At 38.9% G+C, this 18139-nt stretch overlaps 1 protein-coding gene across 3 annotated transcripts in view; it reads left to right on the plus strand.

Annotated features, from left to right (window-relative positions):
• Pias1 (protein inhibitor of activated STAT 1) overlaps window positions 1-18139 on the plus strand; it is a 116210-nt gene that overhangs the window by 38264 nt on the left and 59807 nt on the right. The gene's annotated exons all lie outside the window — the stretch shown is intronic.

Below are 18139 nucleotides of genomic sequence, written 5' to 3' on the forward strand. Positions count from 1 at the left end.
GGGGTGGAGAGCCTTGGATTTCTGTGGGTGGGCTTCCTCACTTCCTTACTTTGCTTTCTACTTTGGCAGCACTGGCTTTATCTTCAGAACAAAACTTCAAGTTTACCTTGCACACCTATGCTTTATTGATAATCTTTTATCTGCTGATTCTAGTTTCATAGTCTTTACACAGTTGTCCCGAAGCCAGTAACTGAGATTCTATGTGTTTTATTAGTGAATGATGTCTGAGTATTTGAATGTAATCTTGGGAACTGTATTAGACTTTCCTGCTTAGAAAGTAATTTTGACAGAATCAGTAAAGAATTCAATTATATAGTTGTAAATATGAAATAGAACCTGTTACAATTGAGAGATGACTCAGCAGTTAAGAATACTGCTTTCAGAGGATTGGGTTTGATTCCAGTACCTTGATGGGGAAACTATCAACTAATCACATCTAGTTAGGGTGTGGCTTACCTGTAGCCCACGTAGCAAAACTGGTTGGACACAGTTGCGCTCTCTCTCTGCCTGGTGCCCACCAGACAGATTGGATTTCGGACCTCCCACTCGTAGCGTGAGTTTCCTTTTTTCAACTATTAAAAAGAATAACTGTTATTCTTGAGCTGGTCTGGTTATTTACCGTATCGACCTAATTTGTCAACAGGTACCTATATAGCAGCTCACAGCTATCTTTAACTCCAGACCCTAGAGATCGAACACTACTCTGTTCCAGCCCTCACAGGCACTAGGTGTGCACAGACATACATGTTTCTAAAACATCCATATACATAAAATGCAAGTTTGAAAACACACACACACACACACACACACACCCCTTCATGATGTACTTGGTGGTGAAAAGTTATAATTCTAGTATTCAAGAAGTAGAAGAGAATCAAGTTCATGTAGTGAATTCAAATCAGCCTCGGCTACATTGATATTCTGGCTTATTAAGAAAACAAAAATAAAAAAGGAATCAGTCAATAAGCACATTGTAAAGTATCTTGTCTAAATTAGTACATTTAGCATCTAGTTTCCTTTGCATCTTCCTGTTGCCTTCTTTGGTACAACTAAAACTTGATTACATTTTTATTTTTAGCAAATTTAGCCAGGATTAATGCCCAAAAATAAAAATAACTAAACAACAGAAAAAAAGAATTTGAATAACTCATCTCCACTTAAAACTGTTGGGATTCTCTGTAAATACTGTTAGAAGAGAAGAAAGAAAATGGCTGGAAATGGGATTTAGTCACCCAAGTATTCTCAATATGGTGGGATCCATGGGTAGGTGCTTGAAGAAAACATACTGCCCAAGTCAGGCTCTTGCCTGGACGATATATAGTTGTCTGAGGCGCTCAGTGTGTTTTATATTGGGAGCAGAAAGAACAGCCTCCTTCTTGTCCCATGATTACCATGTTTTTAAATGAGAATTGTATATTTTAAATTTTTATTTGATTTTAAAATTTGGGTACTGATGGTGCTTGCTGCCAATTCTGACAGCTTGAGTTCAGTCCCCAGTGTAGTAGAAAACAGAGTCCTGCAAGTTGTCTTCCTGCCTCCCATTTTTATACACTCACTGGTGCATGTGTGCTCACACACATGTGCATACATATACACACAAAATGCACAAATGCAAATAATCCTTAATTGATATGATTTTATTATTACATAAAGAAGAAATTATTTTTGTTTAATGTAAACACTTCCTTGTGCTTTTGACTGTCTCTCTATACAATGTTCAGTGTGCATTTAGTAGCCTATGGCCACATTTTAAGAAGACTTAAAGGAAATGATGGGTAAATCTGGTTACATAATTATTTATTCGTAAGATTTAAAAATATTTTTCTATGATGCGTGTATATAATATAATGTATGTTCACTCGTACTCACCTAGCTTTTCCCAGACCCCCCTCACAATTCCCTATTTGAGATTTTAAAGTTGAAGTATAAAGGTGAATATCAAATAGGAAAAACTTTTTTAAATATTCATTTATATTTACAAATATGATTGCTTTGCGCATATATATATATACACACACACATACACACACACACACACACACACACACACACACACACACCACATTTGTGCCTACAGAGGCCAGAGAGGCTTTTAGATCTTCCGGATGTAGGGTTACAAAGGGTTTTGAGCCACCACATGGATTCTGAACCTGGGTCCTCTGCAAGAGCAGCAAACGCTCTAAACCACTGCATTTCTCCAGCCCCAGAAAAACAGCTTTTAAAAGATTATTTGTTTTTATGAGTATAGTGTTTTGCCTGCATGTATGTTTGTTCACCATGTGTGTGGTTGGTTTCCATGAAGGTTAGAAGAGGACATCAGATCCCCTGGAACTGGAATTACAGACTGTTGCATATTACTGTGTAGATGCTGAGAATCAAATCTTGATTCTTTGGAATAGCAGCCAGTATTTTTAACTGCTGGGCCATAGCTCCTGTCCTCAGGGGTAGGAAAGTAATCAAAGATAAAGCCAATGTAAAGAGCTGATAGATCACTGTGAGAGAGGGTTTAAAAAAAAAAAATCAATTAAACAAATCTTCAAAATGAGCAACTTTGGGGCATAGCTGCCAGTTTTCTCATCCCAGCTCTTTGAAATAAAAAAATCTTTTTTAATTTAAAAAATGTAAAAGACATAACATTCTAAGTAAGTCAGTAATGAGATTTAAAATCCCATCCATCTTGCTCATTGTTTTGGACTGGCTGTACTTGCTGCTTGCAGCTTTCTTGGTCTTTTCACGTTCCTGACACCTCTAACTTCCTGGGGTTTCCATTTGTCTTGGTTCCCACACTCACAGCTTCATGCACTGTTGTTGCAGGGGTTGCTGCAGCTATCCTAACCCTGCCACACAATATCAGAACTCCTAGACCTTCTTTTGCAATCTGGGTGGTAGTCCTCATAACCCTGTAACTCACAAAACTAGCATCATGTGCACAGTGCCAGGTTCTGCCACCAGTTCCAGTGGTGGCCGAGCCTTTTTGATCATTCTGTGTCTGGGTGTCTAGATGGCTGCAAACACTTCTGTCAGTTACCCTGTGCTTGCAGTGTACCTAGAACTCTTCTTTAAATAAAATCTTTGAAATGTGTTAAGACCATTATATGCTCGTGCATTCCAGGATGGGGTTTGGTGTGTGGTGCCTGAGCAATCTGGAGGTGCCTTCCTGGTGTCTTTTCACAAAGTACTTGACTACCATTTTTTTCAGCAACCATGCTTTTGTCAGCTCCAACTTTACACTCCTTCCTTATTTGGGCAACTGTTTCACAACAAAAGTTTCTCAAACTTTTTTTTTTTTTAACTTGTTTTCTGCTAGCATTCTCACTGCAAGTGTGACTGAATGCAGCCAGCAATAATCTGGTAAGGTCTGACATTTTCTGTCAGCTCAGTTACCTTTAAGCCTAGCCTTCTGCAAAGGCTCAGAGCAAGCACAATTGGTGGTGGCTTCTTTGCTACAGTGTATGTAACACAGATGACTCCTGTGTGAACATTGAAGAGCCTGACCTTCCTTTCCTAGAGTTAGAGTTCTGATCTCTGAGCACCCACCAGAATCACCCAATAAGCTTCTTTTAAGGTATTCTCAGACCATCATCTCCAGACTTCCAAACTCTTCCAGAAACCAGTTTCAACTCCTTAAGAACCAGATAATGAAGTTTTGATGACAGCGTGACTTCCCTTCCCTGGTACCAATTTTCTGTTGCTGTGACAAAGGATGGAGGAATATAAAGGCAGGAAGACTTCCTTTGGTTAAGTTTGAGAGTACTCATGGTGAGGTCGACAGGATGGTGACAGAAAGATGTGGCAGAGGCCATTACTTGAATCAGAACAAGAGGGTGAGCTCTCATTGCCATATCAATTCCAGAATTTTTCATTGTTCTCAAAGACCCTGAAGCAATCAGTCACTTACAGTACTTCTCCCAGTACTGTAACAACTAACCAGTCTTTTGGTTTCATTTCTTTTTATTTTGTTGTATAATTTAGTTTTGTTTGAGATGATGTCTTTCTCTAATGCCAGCACTAATTTTTGCATACTAATTATGTGTCTTGACACGTTCTTGGCTTTCTATATTTGTAATATTAAACTATTCTTGCGTTTCTGATGGGGGAGCTCTCAATTATTGGTATAAAATCCTTCTCATGGGTTGTTAATTTTGAAGTATGTACCTTCTTATTTCTTATGGAAGGCATCTCGGTTGGTGGGTTTATCCCAGGTTAGCCTGGAACTTGCTTATGAGTCTAAGCTGGCCTCCAGCTCATGGCAGTCCTATCCTGTCCCCCTCTGAATACTGAGATATTAAGCGTAAGTCACCAAAGCTACCTCGCTTAAGTTTGGTAACATTATTTCATGGTGTAGCCAAAGATAGCTTTGAACTTTTGAGCCTCCTTCCTCATCTTTCTGAGTGCTAGGATTACAGGAGTGTTCCCTCATACCTGACTTACAATTTATTCTTTTCTGCTAATCTATTTGAGTTGTGTTGTGGGATTCCCCCCCCCCCCCCAGGGAAGTGGGGATTGAGACAGGATTTCTCTGTGTAGCTTTGGAGTCTGTACTAACTAGAACTTGATCTGTAGACCAGGCTAGACTTGAACTCACAGAGATCCTCCTGCCTCTGCCTCCCTAGTGCTGGGATTAAAGTGTGCGCCACCACCACCCGGCAGCATTTCCCAACTCTGTATAGTTTTTTTAGACAGTATTTCTTGCAAACAGACCTCGAACTTGTGACGTATCTGAGGCTGGTCTTAACATTGGGACTATAGGAGTGATTGCTTTAACAGCTGATCTTCACTGACTTACTTGTATATATCTTCATTAACATGGAATCATTACATGCAATTTTAACTAAAAAAATTTGATAATGTACTCATTTGGTACAAATGCTGACCTTTTAAAATGTCATAGTTTATGTTATGGCATTTTCATACACATGTGCCATTCTTTTCTAATTTGACCCTCAAATCTGGAAGGGTTTACAAGAAGGTTCTCTCACCCTGATCACCACCGGCTGTGACTGTTTGTAGGCATCTTCCCAGAGACAGTTCCTGCATAGAAAAATGCTTGTCCCATTCTTTTTAGTGATTACTTCACAAAGGAGTGACTGGGTTAAGAATTTCTCCAGGTTTTTTGTGGGGGAGGGGAGTCTGACTTTTCCCTAGTTTCTTGCTGTTCAAGACAGTATTACATAGACTGTTCTGTGGTACGTACCTCTATGTACATATCTAAAAACAGCCAATACTTTTATAAGACTATTCCTATAAATAGGATATGTATTAAATTTTTTGGTAGAATTGTCTAATTTTCCTCCCAGAGAAAGGTCTGTGTGAATGTTTAATCCCCCCATTATGTCACAGTTTTCTCGTAGGCTTTTAGTTATGTCATGTAATAGAAAACTTGTTACACATTTCTAATTAATAGCTACAAATCTATAACCCTTTAGCTCTAACCTGAATGGGTCATCATAAAGGTGGAGTTGTTTATGTGTTTTAGGTAATTGTTGTTTCTTTCTCTCATAAGCTGACTGTTAGATATTTATATTTCAAATTGGATTGTTCCCCCCCCCCTGAATTTTAAAATTAAGGAGTTTAGGCACAGCAGAGCATAGAGACACATGCCTATAAGCCCAGCACTAGGGAGGCAGAGGCAGGCAGATCATGTTTATATGTGTGTAGAGAGATCACAGGACATCTTTCAGTAGTCAGCTTTCAGTTGATTCTCTCCTCCTTCTGTGGGCTCTAGTTCATACTCCGGTCATAGTTAGGATTACTGTTATTATGATGAAACACTATGACCAAGGTAACTTAGAATAGAAAGCATTTTATTGGGAGCTTGCTTGTAGTTTCAGAGGGTTAGTCTGTGAGCATCATGGTGGGAAGCATAGTGGCAGGTGGGAAGCATGGTAGTAGTCAGGCAAATGTGGTAGAGCTGTTGCTGAGAGCTCACACATGATCCTACAAGTTGCAGGTATGAATAGAGAGTTCTTGGGCTTGGCTTAGACTTTTGAGACCTCAAACCCCACCCCTAGTGACACATGTCCTCCAGCAAGGCTATACCTCCTAATCATTCCTAAGTAGTTTTACTAACTGGGGACCAAGTGATCAAGCCTGTCAACCTGTGGAGGCCTTTCTTGTTCAAACTACCATCCTCAACAACTACATTTACCTGCTGAGCCATCTTGAAGTTTTCTATCTTTGAGTATTAGTTGTTGTTGTTGTTTGACAGAGTCTTGCTTTTTAGCCAGGCTGCCTCTGAACTTAGGATCCTCCTACTTCAACTTCCTGAGATTACAAGCATGTGCTGTAATTTTTGGTTCTTGCTTTTAATTTTTTATTGTATGTGTATGTTAGAATTTCATTTTTTCTTATGGTTATATATTTCTTCATATGTATGTAGTCCCATGTATTTTAGCTAATATGAATATTCATGTACAATTTTTTAGCATGGATGTTGTCTTTGTTAATTTTATATTGCTGTGATAAGATACCATGATCAAGGCAACTTAAAAAAAATGGTTTATTGGGGCTATGGTTCAGGTTAGTGTGTATGACCATCATGTCAGGGAGCATGGCAGCAGGCAGGCATGGCACTGAAGCAATAGCTGCAAGCATACATCTTGCTCCACAAGCGTGAGTCAGAGATAGAGCTAACTGGGAATGGTGTGGGCTTTTGAAACCTCAAAGCCCACCCCCAAATGATTCTCCTCCTCACACAAGGCCATACCTCCCTGTCCTTCCCAAACAGTTCCACCAACTGGAGCCCAAACACTCAAGTATTTGTTTGAGATTATGGGGGTTGATCTCATTCAATCCAGGACATACGCATTTTCAGTTCCCTTCTGTATGTTCCTAGGAGTAGAATTACTGCTTTATAGGGTAACTCTGAATGACCCTTGAAGAACTGCCAGACTGTTTTCCAAAGCAGCTGTACCATTTTACATTCCCACCAATACTGTATGCATGTTCACATTTTCCCATATCCTCGCCAACACTTGTTATTGTGTCTTTTGTTGTTGTGGTGGTGGTTGTTATTGTTTTCCAAGACAGGGTTTCTCTGTGTTGCCCCGGTGGTTCTGGAACTAGCTCTGTAGAATAGGTTGGCTTTGAACTTAGAGATTCCCTAGGTTTATGTGTCTTTTTGAATGGAACCATTCCAGTGGACAGAGTGGCACATTTGTTTCTAAAAATAGCACACTATAACCTCTGTGAAAGTTTGGTTTTAAAGAATAATCCACTTTTTTATTATATTCAGTCTTCTTTTGTTCTTTTTTGTCATTTAGGGATTTTTTTCTTGGTCTCTGTGACATGAATTATTCTTTCTTTGCTTCTCTTTAATTTTTCTAGAACTTTGACACTACTTAACAGTTCTTTTTGTTTGTTTTATTTTTGAGACAGTTTTATCAGAAAGCATCAATTAGCCTCAAGCTATTGATCCTTCCTTAGCCTCCTCAGTACTGCCATTGCATGTGTTTGCTGACATGTATCGCATGGCATTGTTTAGATTGTCATCTGTGTATTTGTGCTATGTCTCAGGTAATTTCTCACTTTGTGGTCTAGGTATAGAAGACAGGAGAGTGTTTAGAGAAGACATTCATTTAGCTAAGAGCTTCTAGAGCATAAACTGGGACTTTGGCTGCTTTGTGGCCACCCATGGTAGCGTATCCAGCACTTAGCTTTTTTTCCACTTCTGGTTTAAGATTTTCCCCAATTCTGCTTTTAACATAACCACTGAAATGTATCAAGCTCAGCCTGTGCAAAGAAAGTTTCATTTTGATAACTGTGCTTTGCTAGGTTCTTAATGTGTAACTCAGGCCTGCTCTGTAGAATCAGAAGGTAAACCCTTCCCTTTTGATTCTTGAACAGAAGATTTCTTTTAAATAAAAGTCATCACTTGAGCTAGTCAGTGATTGTAGATGCTTTTAATCCCAGCACTCAGGAGACATAAGCAATCAGATCTCTGTGAATTCAAGGCCAGCCTGGTTTACAGAGGGAGTTCCAGGATAGCCAAGGCTACAAAGAGAAACCCTGTCTTGAAAAAACAAAAAACAAACAAAACATTGTCCCTTGAGTTTAGCTCTTGAACTGGTTGTCCCCGTGAAAGTGTTTGTGGTGGTGAAAGAGATAGCTCCTTCCCCTTCACACTTGAGTTGTAAATATGCACATGTCAGTGCATAAGACTGCCCATTAGCACTCCGATGAGGAAAAATGATAAAATATATTAATTATATTTACATATATAATTGCACACATGAGAGACAAAGCTACTAATATTCATCCACACCTTCTCAACAAGGCAAAAAGCGATGGCTTAATGTCATTTCTGTACCCTTGTGATATTCTGAACAGTAGACTTTGGTTTTAGAAAGGTGAAATAGAAGAAAATATTCTCTTACTTAGGTGCAAATCTGACTCAGGCCAAATTTCAGGAAACAGTTTCTTTGGCATCTTTCAGGTTTACTTTTTTGGGTATCTCCTGCTTCCTGCTGCTCTCTCCTTAGTGTTAGTGTCCTCATTTTCTTACTGGTATTCTCCCAGGCCTGCAGATAGACCCCTTGTTAGTGCTAAGAATGTCTCCCACTTTCTTTCTGTTATTACCTATAAAATAGAAAATAATCATTTATAGAGTGTAGTGGATCAAATTCCAAACTCGATATATTGGCACAGCTGTTGGAAATTTCCAGGACTGTCCATCAGTTACCATTGTGTTCTATATTTAAATAGATACAGCAGGTTAAGCTCCCCTTCAGCATTAGGGAAGACTATTCTTGCTGTGAACACAGATGAAACTGGATGATGGCTGGAACTATGCAGTGTAAAACTCTTAAGTGGGTGGTGAAAGACCTTGAGATCTTCTCACTGGAGAAGGACCAGCAAAGAAGCCATGCTTCCTTTTCCATCTTGCTTCTTCTGGCAGGGCAGAGACCAGCTGTGCTTTTACATTTTTTGGAATTACATAGGAAGGACAAATGAAGACAGGCTCCACAGGATAAGGAGCCCATCTTTGCTCTAACATCTCTGGGCCAGCTCCAGTAAATAACCTTTTTGATCACATCTCTGCTGCAGAATGTGCTGGGTTTCTGTTTGAGGCAGGACTGTAGGTGGGCATTGCAAATGATTCAGGGGCTGTTTGGGGTTGTCCATTCACTTACAGTTGTTTTCCTTTGGTCGTTGCTTATACTGGTATACACAGGCATGGACTCACTCATACTATGTACCCCAGTCCTCATCAGAAGGAATTCCATTGTAAGATTGTGTTTTCCTAAGATACATATTTCAGAATCATAAACCATTATTTATCCAATGTCCAGAATCTTTAGTTCATCTGTTGTGAATATAAAATCAGTGATAGGCAAATGTTAAATGTCTCATATTTACATTTAGCATTTAATCTTCAAAGTACTATGTGAGCTCATGAATTTAGGCTTCTTATTCAGTGTCCTTTGGCCTTATTCTTCATTTAAGAAGGAAGGATGGTATAAAATAGATATATTTTAAAATATATTTTAAAACTTTATTAGCATGTGTATGCCCATATGTATGTGAAGGTCAAAGGACAACTCTGAAGAGTTGGTTTTCTCATTCCACCTTTACATAGGTTCCAGGGATCAAGCTCAGGTTGCTAAGATTACTCAACAAGCACCTTTACTCACTGAACCACCTTACTGGCCCATGTAGAATGGTATTGAAAAGCGCCTGTTAAATATATCTAAATGAAGTTGTCCAACTAACAATCACACGATGAAAGAAAGATGGTGAACATTTATAACAAGGAGATGGTGATGGCAAAAAGTTATGTTCTTAACTAGAGAAACATATTTAAGGAAAGCAACAATAAGCCTAAAACCAGATATGGCATACACCTGTAATACCCAGACATTCAGGAGACAGACTAGAAGAATACAGTTCAAGCTAGCCTTAATAAGACCCTGGCTCAAAATAAAATAGAAAAGAGGGCTGGGCATATAGCTCTGTGGTAAAACTCCTGTCTTAGTGTTTTCGTCAGTGTTCTCTTGTTATGAAGAAACACTATGACCACAGCAACTCTCAAAAAAATTAAAATATTGGAGGTGGCTTACAATTCAGCAGTTTAGTCTATCATGGTAGGAAGCATGGCAGCACAAAAGCAGATGTAGTGCTAAGAGAAGGATGTGAGAGTTCTACATCCAGATTGGCAGGCAGCAGGAAGAGAATGTCATTCTGGGCCTGGCTTGAGCATCTGAAATCTCAAAGCCTGCCCACAGTGACACACGTCCTCCAACAATGCCATACTTTCTCCAACAAGGCTACACCTCCTACTAGTGTCATTCCCAGTGAGCCTGTGGGGGCCATTTTCTTCCAAACCATCTCATTTAGCAAGCTTGAAGCCCTAGATTCAGTGCCTCATATCACAAATGACTAAAAACAAGTAAAAATGCAACATTAATTTCTGAGGTACTGGGATGAACACACAGCTTCTTGGGTTCTTTCTTGGTGAGCAGGTGCTCTACTGCTGACATGCAATCCCAAGCCATTCTTCCTGTCTACTTTTCCAACTTTAAAAAATTGTGTTGTGTTTTCTTTTGCTTTGTTTAATACAGGGTCTATCTTTCTAACCCCAATTAGACTGAACTCACTTTATAGTTCTGGGCACATTTGAGGTAGTCTTCCTATGTCTGCTTTTTAAGTGCTGGGACTGAAGCTTCGCCCAGCCAGCTGCTATATTCTTGCTTTAAATTTTTTATTTTAGTATGTGTGGTTGTTTTGCTTGTATATATGTGTATGCACCATGTGCATGAAGTACCCACAGAGGCCAGAAGCGGATGTCAGATCCTCTGGGACTGGAGTTTAATACAGTTGTAAGCCGCCATGTGGTGCTGGGGATTGAACCCAGGTCCTCTGGAAGAACAGTCAGTACTCTTAACTACTGTACCATCTTTCCAGGTCCTGTATTCTTGCTCTTAAAGCTTTTTTTAAAAGTTGGTTTTTATTTTATGTATATGAGTGCTTGCTTCCTTGTATAAATGTGCACCGTGTGTGTGTGTGCTTCTTGCAGAAGCCAAAAGAGGGAATTCTCTGATCCCCTGGAAGTGGAGTTACAGGCAGTTGTGAGCTGTTGTGGGTGCTGGTAATCAAAGTCCATGTTTTTGGTAAGAATATAATAAAAAGAATATGCTCTTAACCACTGAGTCATCTCTTTATTCCCCAGCTACCACATTATTATACAAGACTAATTGTAGCAGAAAATTATTAGACAGTAGGCATGATGACTTTCACCTGTAGTCCCAACACTTGGAGAGTATCAGGAGGAAGATCAGCAGTTTAAAGACATTTATTATGCAGGGAATTTGAGTGCAGGTGGTCTACACGTGACCATGTGGGGCCTGTGGTTTTGGTCTTTGTTTATTTGTTATTGATACATCCCAGTATCTAGCATAACCTTTTATGATATATGATAAAAGGTTATGCTATATCAGATATATTTATATAGATATGTATATTTTAGTTGCTTGGTGTTGAATATTTGTGCAACAAATCTTTTTCATGATCTCTGTTCTGTGCCTTTCCTTCTTGGATGTTGATACCATTTTTTAGGCTTTATGTGGTTCCCAGAGTATCTGGAATCCTTACAGACTCAAATCTAGCAAAATAGGAAAACTCCATGTCCCAGCATTTTCAGCAGAAAATCCTGAGGTTACTATAGAGTTATGTTAGCTGCCCTTGACTAGTCAGTCATAGTCATGGCCAGGGGAATGCAGTACACTTTCTGACCTAGTCTGTGATCATGTGTTCTGATTCTGAATCTAGAGATAAAGCCACAAACAAAATGTCTGTTGGAATAGCAGAGGTTCCTCACAAGTTCCAAGAACTGTCTACTAACATATGTATCAGGGGAGTACAAAATACTGTCTTGGATACTGAATCCATGGGATGCCAGTAGGAGCTCAAGTCTGACGTACTAGGTTTAGAAATTGAATATCTCTCTCTCTCTCTCTCTCTCTCTCTCTCTCTCTCTCTTCGAGACAGGTCCTGGCTGTCCTGGAACTAGCTCTTGTAGACCACGCTAGACTTGAACTCACAGTGATCTGCCTGCCTCTACCTCCCGAGTGCTGGAATTAAAGGCTTGTGCTACCACTGTCCAGCCCAGAAGCTGAATTTCATTGTAATAATGTACTCCATGTATCTCCAAGCAGGAAGTAGTATGAAATATTAAACAGATTTCCAAAATTCCTTAACTTGAAACTACTTTCCACCTAGAACACCTCCAGAAATATTGTGATATACTACACTATGAAAAATGTTGGTGTTGTGGCTTCTAAAATTAAATAGCTAGATTAGAGAAAAGGCTCAAAGAACAGTACAAATGAAAACAAAATTATTTTCTTATGTATACCTATTTCAAGAAAATAATTTTAAACCCAAAAAGAAATCAGGTTTTGTGATGAACTGAAGATTTTATGGAGACTTAAAAAATTCTGTTATACTAAGTGGCTAAATAAACCAAGTAGAGATATTTCGCAACACCTGATTCCACTCCTCATTGTCAGCACGTCTTATGAAGGGTGACTGGAAATCATGTGTGGGAGCTTGGCCAGTGTGCTGTTAGGGAGCATAACTCTGCTTGCCATCCTCCTGTTTCCAGATGATCTCTCCCACCTCATCCCTAGCTTCACACTGCCAGCTGCTCATGTGTTTCTTCAATGAGACCTCTGCTTTCATTTTACTCACTGAGAAAATGGAACCAATCAAAATCACTTCTCGATGTATTTTTTTTTTTTTTGCATTAACCTATTGTGTATGTGCATGTGTGTGTCAGAGGACAACTTAGGGGAGTTAAGTCTGTCTTCCACCATGTGGGTTCTAGTGATTGAACTCTGGCTGTCAGGCTTGGCTGCAAGTGGCTTTCTTAGCAGAAGTGGCTTGCAGGCTTTCATGTATGTGCTTATATTCCTCCAGTCCCCCACCCCCTTACTGCCTGAGATGTTGCATAGGCTTTCTTCTATGAGCTGGATAAACTCTGAGCTGAGGCCAATTTCTGGTCTTATGAATTAGATTCCTCTTGCTTGCTTAGTCAAAGGCGTATTTAGCAATTCTTTCCATTTTATTGTATCATCTATCCATTTTTATCTATTAGCTCATTACCATTTATATACACTTTTATGCTAATTTTGTTATTTAGAAAACAAACTTGGACTGGAGAGCTAGATTAGCGTTAAGACTGCTCTCAAGATGTCCCGGGTTGAATTCCCAGCACTTACATGAATGACACCTTGAAACTAACTATAGTTCCAGGTGATCTGACACCCTCCTCTTGTCTTGACAAACATTGGATGCATGTTACACAGACAGGCATGCGAACAAAGCACCCACACATAAATAATAATTTTTAAATAAAAAATTTTTTCTTCTAATTTCCCTCTAGTCACCCTCTCTATTTTTTCTCTTCTTCCACTCACCCCCCCCCAAAAAAAATCACTTGCCAAGAGTATATCTTAATTCAGTCTTTTCTGATGTATTCTCTTTCTGTCTGAACCCAGTCCAAATAGGTTTTCTCCTACCACATGCCATAGAAGCTGCTGTTACCATGGTCACTAATGACCATTGTAATATCAAAAAACAGCAAGTGATTCCAAGTTTTGCAGAATGAAAATAAGTGGCCTCCTCAGCCCAGTGGGATGGTTGGTGTAGTGGTAAGACAGAAATCATTTCCTTTTTCTCTTTAGTGTCAGAAAGAAATGGAGAGCTCTTGGGTATCCTTTGTTTATGTCAGTAAAAAGGGATGCACCATGTAAAACAGACTGGCCTGTAACTCACAGAGATCCCTCTGCCTCTGCCTCTGGAGTGCTGGGATTAGTGGAGTGTGCCACCATAACCCTAAGTTTTTGGCAGTGTGTATGAAAGCTTTACACATGTACATACCTTGAGTTTTATAATTTTATTATTTGTAAGTGGTATATATGGGAGTGCAGGTGTGTCACTGAGTATGTGTGGAGGTCAGAAGACAGCCTTCTGAAGGTGGCGGAACTCAGGCTACAAGTATTTTTACCTGTGAGTCATCCCACCAACCATGGAGAAATTTGTTTATTTTGAGACAGGGTCCAATGTAGTAGCTGAGGATTACTCAGATTTGCTGTCACTGAGGATAACCTTGAATTGATCTCGTATTCCTCCTGCATGCTGACTTGCTACCACCGCTGTGTTCTTTGCTTTTCCATGGCTTGTATTAACAACAAAAAATACCTTCTTTTAAAAGAGTGAGAATGAACACTCAATTGCAGTTTATTTTCTTTTTCTGCTTTCTTTAAAATATATTCTTTAGCTTGGTTCCTAGCTGCCTGGTTCAGCTTGATAGCCAGCTGTGAAGAGAGTACATGGGCCAGATAAAAATCTTCTCGTATGTTTTTGCTTCAGAGCTGCCTCAGAAGTCTGTAGAGTCCATTCAGTGCATCCTTTTGAAGGCCAGCTACTAACTCTTGGGGCTAATCTGAGAAATAATGTCAGAGAAAATAAATAGAGCAGGCAGAATTGTGCTCTGAAGGGAAAATGATGAAAAATGTAAGTTAGCTGAGGTGTGTTGACAGGGACCTGCAGTGAGGGCATGTGTGAGTGAAGCTGTTTCCTTGTGCACAGCATCAGTCTAGTGGTGTCACATGGTGCAGGCACAGCCTGTTTTATTAATGAGTTCTGTGAGAGATAGGGAAATAGGGAACTTTCGTGCCCCCAAGAATTGAACTGGTTTTATTATCAAATACTTCTGACGTTTCATAGTGTTAGCAGTAGGATGCCAAAACTTTACTAATAATATACACAAAGAGTAATACATTAGTTTTGCGTTAGGCATATAGAATCATAGGTGCAATCATTTTCAACATGAAGTTTAAAATAGAAATTGCAAAGAAATATGATTTTGGTGTTTGCTTTGATCTTTCAATGCAATACTTTATATTTGCTTACAATTTATATTGGATTTTTTGGCCCTATTTCACTTAATTTTTTAAACCCAATAATTTAACTTTTATTTATATTGGTTATTTTGTGTGTATGACTATTTTGCCTGTATGTATGTCTGTGCACTATGTGCATACCTGTGGAGGTCAGAAGAGGTTATCAGACCCCTTGGAACTGGAGTTTCAGGTAGTTGTGAGCCTCCATGTGGGTGCTGGTAACCTAACCCAGGTCCTCTGCAAGAGGAGCCAATGCTTGTAATAGATGAACAATCTTCCTAGCCCTCATGTGATATATTATGGCTCTGTTCTCATGTCATTAAATATTGTTTCTAGAAAATTGTCATTTTAAAGATATAAAGTAGTACTGGGAGTGTGACCCAGTTAAGAGTACTTGACCGGCTTACATGAAGCCCTCAGTTCAATACCAGGACTGCATAAACCAGGATGTTATACACCCTTAATAACAGGAGGTAAAGGTAGGAGGACCAGAAGTTCAGGGTCTTCTACTACATAATGAGTTTAGGCCAAGGAGCAGTTGGTCGGAGCAATGGAAATTTGATAGTGAGTCAGTATCTGTCTTCTGTTGGAGGAAATACTTTCCTGTCACCTTCCACTGCTGTTTTTAGAGATATTCTTGCTGTTTAATCCTAGCACATGCAAACCATGACCATTTGATAAATTCTCTTGACCCAGTCTCCTGACTGAAAATTATAGGTGTGCACCACTACACCCAGCCTGTAATTTTAGTTTTAAAGACAGTTGAAAGCCTGATGAAACTATATCATTACAGTTATGTTTTAGAATATTAGTTAGTTAACAAATTTGGGACTGTAACCAGAGTTCACTAAAGACCAAGAGGTTGACATGTGTTTTAGTTTCATTTCCCCCAAGACAACAAGAAGTATTCTGTAACTGAAAGATGACTGCTTTTAGATTTTCTTTTTGTTGTAAAGTAGAATAGTGAAAGTACCGCCATTAGCTGAGCTCTGTGTTTCTGTATCTGGCCTCACAGCCTTGCTTTTATGTGCCTAGGATTTGCCTTCCTGTGTTCTGAGTTTGTGTACACAATGTGATTCCTCTTTCTTTTTGATTTAGTTCATCTCTGTGGAATAATTTGTAAAAACTTTAAAAGATGAACTTTCTAAAAACCCTCTCTCTGTGTATATCTAGGCTGTGCTTGTCTTTCCTAGAGATGGGACTTTGTCAGCTTTTACTTGCAAAGGTAGAGTATTTAAAAGTCATCTCCCCTAAGTGTCATAAGTGCTCCTCACAAACATTGTCAGTCCATACAGATGCACACAGCCAGAATGGTTCATCTTTACCCACAATGTCACAGAAGATGCTGTGGGAATTTACATGATATCTGTTTGCACTTGAGAGCTAAGAGCGAGTTTCTAACATTTCAGATCATGCCGAGTGACTGTTGCCCTAACTGAGGGACACTTGTCCTATATCCCAAATAGCCAGTATTTAAACTCCTGTCTTAGCAAAGTTTCAAACTACTGTGCATTGTAGTACTTTAAGAACCTTCAGAACTGATAATAGTTACTCAAAACACAATGGTGATTTAGCTTCAAACCTCAGAGTTTAATGTAATTTCCTATTTTATTTAGGACCACAAAGATCTCCTATTTGTATATTAAAATCAATGACTAATAAACCATTCATTACCTAAACCTGTTATAGTATGGCTTCTGCACATGCTGTTATAGACTGGCACATTTAGGCATGAATGATTAGTTAACTATAGAGATAAATAGAAAGTTAAATGATGGGCTTCGTTGTGATACTTTCATGCATGCATGTCACATGCCCAGGTCGTTACTTTAGTGACAAGTGCCTTTAGTCACTGAGCCATTTTGGTGCCAGCCACTATTGTTATCTCTGTAATTTTAAACATTCTAATAGACATGTAGTACTAGCTCAGTGATTTTGGTTTGTATTTTCTCAGCTAAGACTGTTGAGCATCTTTTAGTGGATTTTTAGCTACCCATGTCCTTGCTGAAATGTCTCTTTAGATCTTTTGCTCAGTGACTTTTTTTTTTAAGATAGCCTTTTTTAGTTAGTGACCTTCTGTATGCATTCTGGGTAAAAGAATATCCTTCCATGCTGTGACTTCTCTTTTCATTCTCTTAATAGATTCTTCCAAGAACACAAATTCTTGATCTTTATGAAGTCTAGTTTATTAGTGGTTCTCCTGCCTCTTAAGTGCTGACTTTGATTTTGCCATTTTAAGTACTTTAAAACGTACTTAAGTACAGTTCAGTGATATTAGCAAATGTGGCACAATAGTAGATCTCCCCAAACAGTAACCTTAGTAAGTAGTTTATTTCATATTCTTTTCTCTCCCACTAGGCCTTAGTAATGCCTAATCTACTTTGTGTCTCTAAGAATCTGCCTAATTTAGGCATCTCCTACAAGTAGAATTATACACTATCCTTTTTTTTTTTTTAAATAAACATAGGCTCTGGAAATCAAACTCAGGTCCTTATGTTTGCATGACAAGCATTCCACCAATGAGCTTACTCCATAGTTCCTTCTATTGGGTTGTCTTTTTATAGGGGTTTGTTGATTTTGTTGGTTTAGTTTTCTGTGACAAAGACTTGTTGTGGAGCCCAGACTAACCTTGACTTTCTGTTCCTCCACCTCAGCCTGCTGAGGAATGTGGTAGTGTAGGCTGTTGTGCCCAGCTGTAGGATGTTACACGTGCTGGATGTCCACACTTATCTGGTATGTGTTTACAAATAGTCTCACTTATTCTGTGGCTTGTCTTTATTCCTTTGCTTGACATATGAAAGGATAGACTTTTTTATTGAATTTCACTTTATTTTTCTTTTGCCTTAGTTTTTGTGTCATGTTTTGTTTCATCTTGTCAAGTTCAAAATTAAGAGGATTAATTAGTTTCCGTGTTTTCTTCTAAGGTTTTTACTTTAACTCTTAAATTTAGTTTTCTACTTATTTTGAATTAATTTTTATAGACAATGTAAGCTGAAGATCCAGCTCCATTCTATTGTCAGTGAATGTCCAGTCACCCCCCCCCCCCATTGTTGAAGAGACCTCTTCCCTTAGGAAGCAGCCTTGGCATGTTGTCAGAAACTAGGTGTATTTCTGTTAGTTTGTTTTTTGTTTTTGTTTTTTGTTCACTTCCATTGATATATATGTCTTTCCAGTTTTTTGTTTAGAATGGTAAATGCTGAGTATTATACAACATGCTAAATCTAGACATCAGAATG

Source organism: Microtus oregoni, unplaced genomic scaffold (assembly GCF_018167655.1).
Source record: "Microtus oregoni isolate MIOR12 unplaced genomic scaffold, Mior012 000032F_ref0000030, whole genome shotgun sequence".
NCBI classification, from domain to species: Eukaryota; Metazoa; Chordata; class Mammalia; order Rodentia; family Cricetidae; genus Microtus; species Microtus oregoni.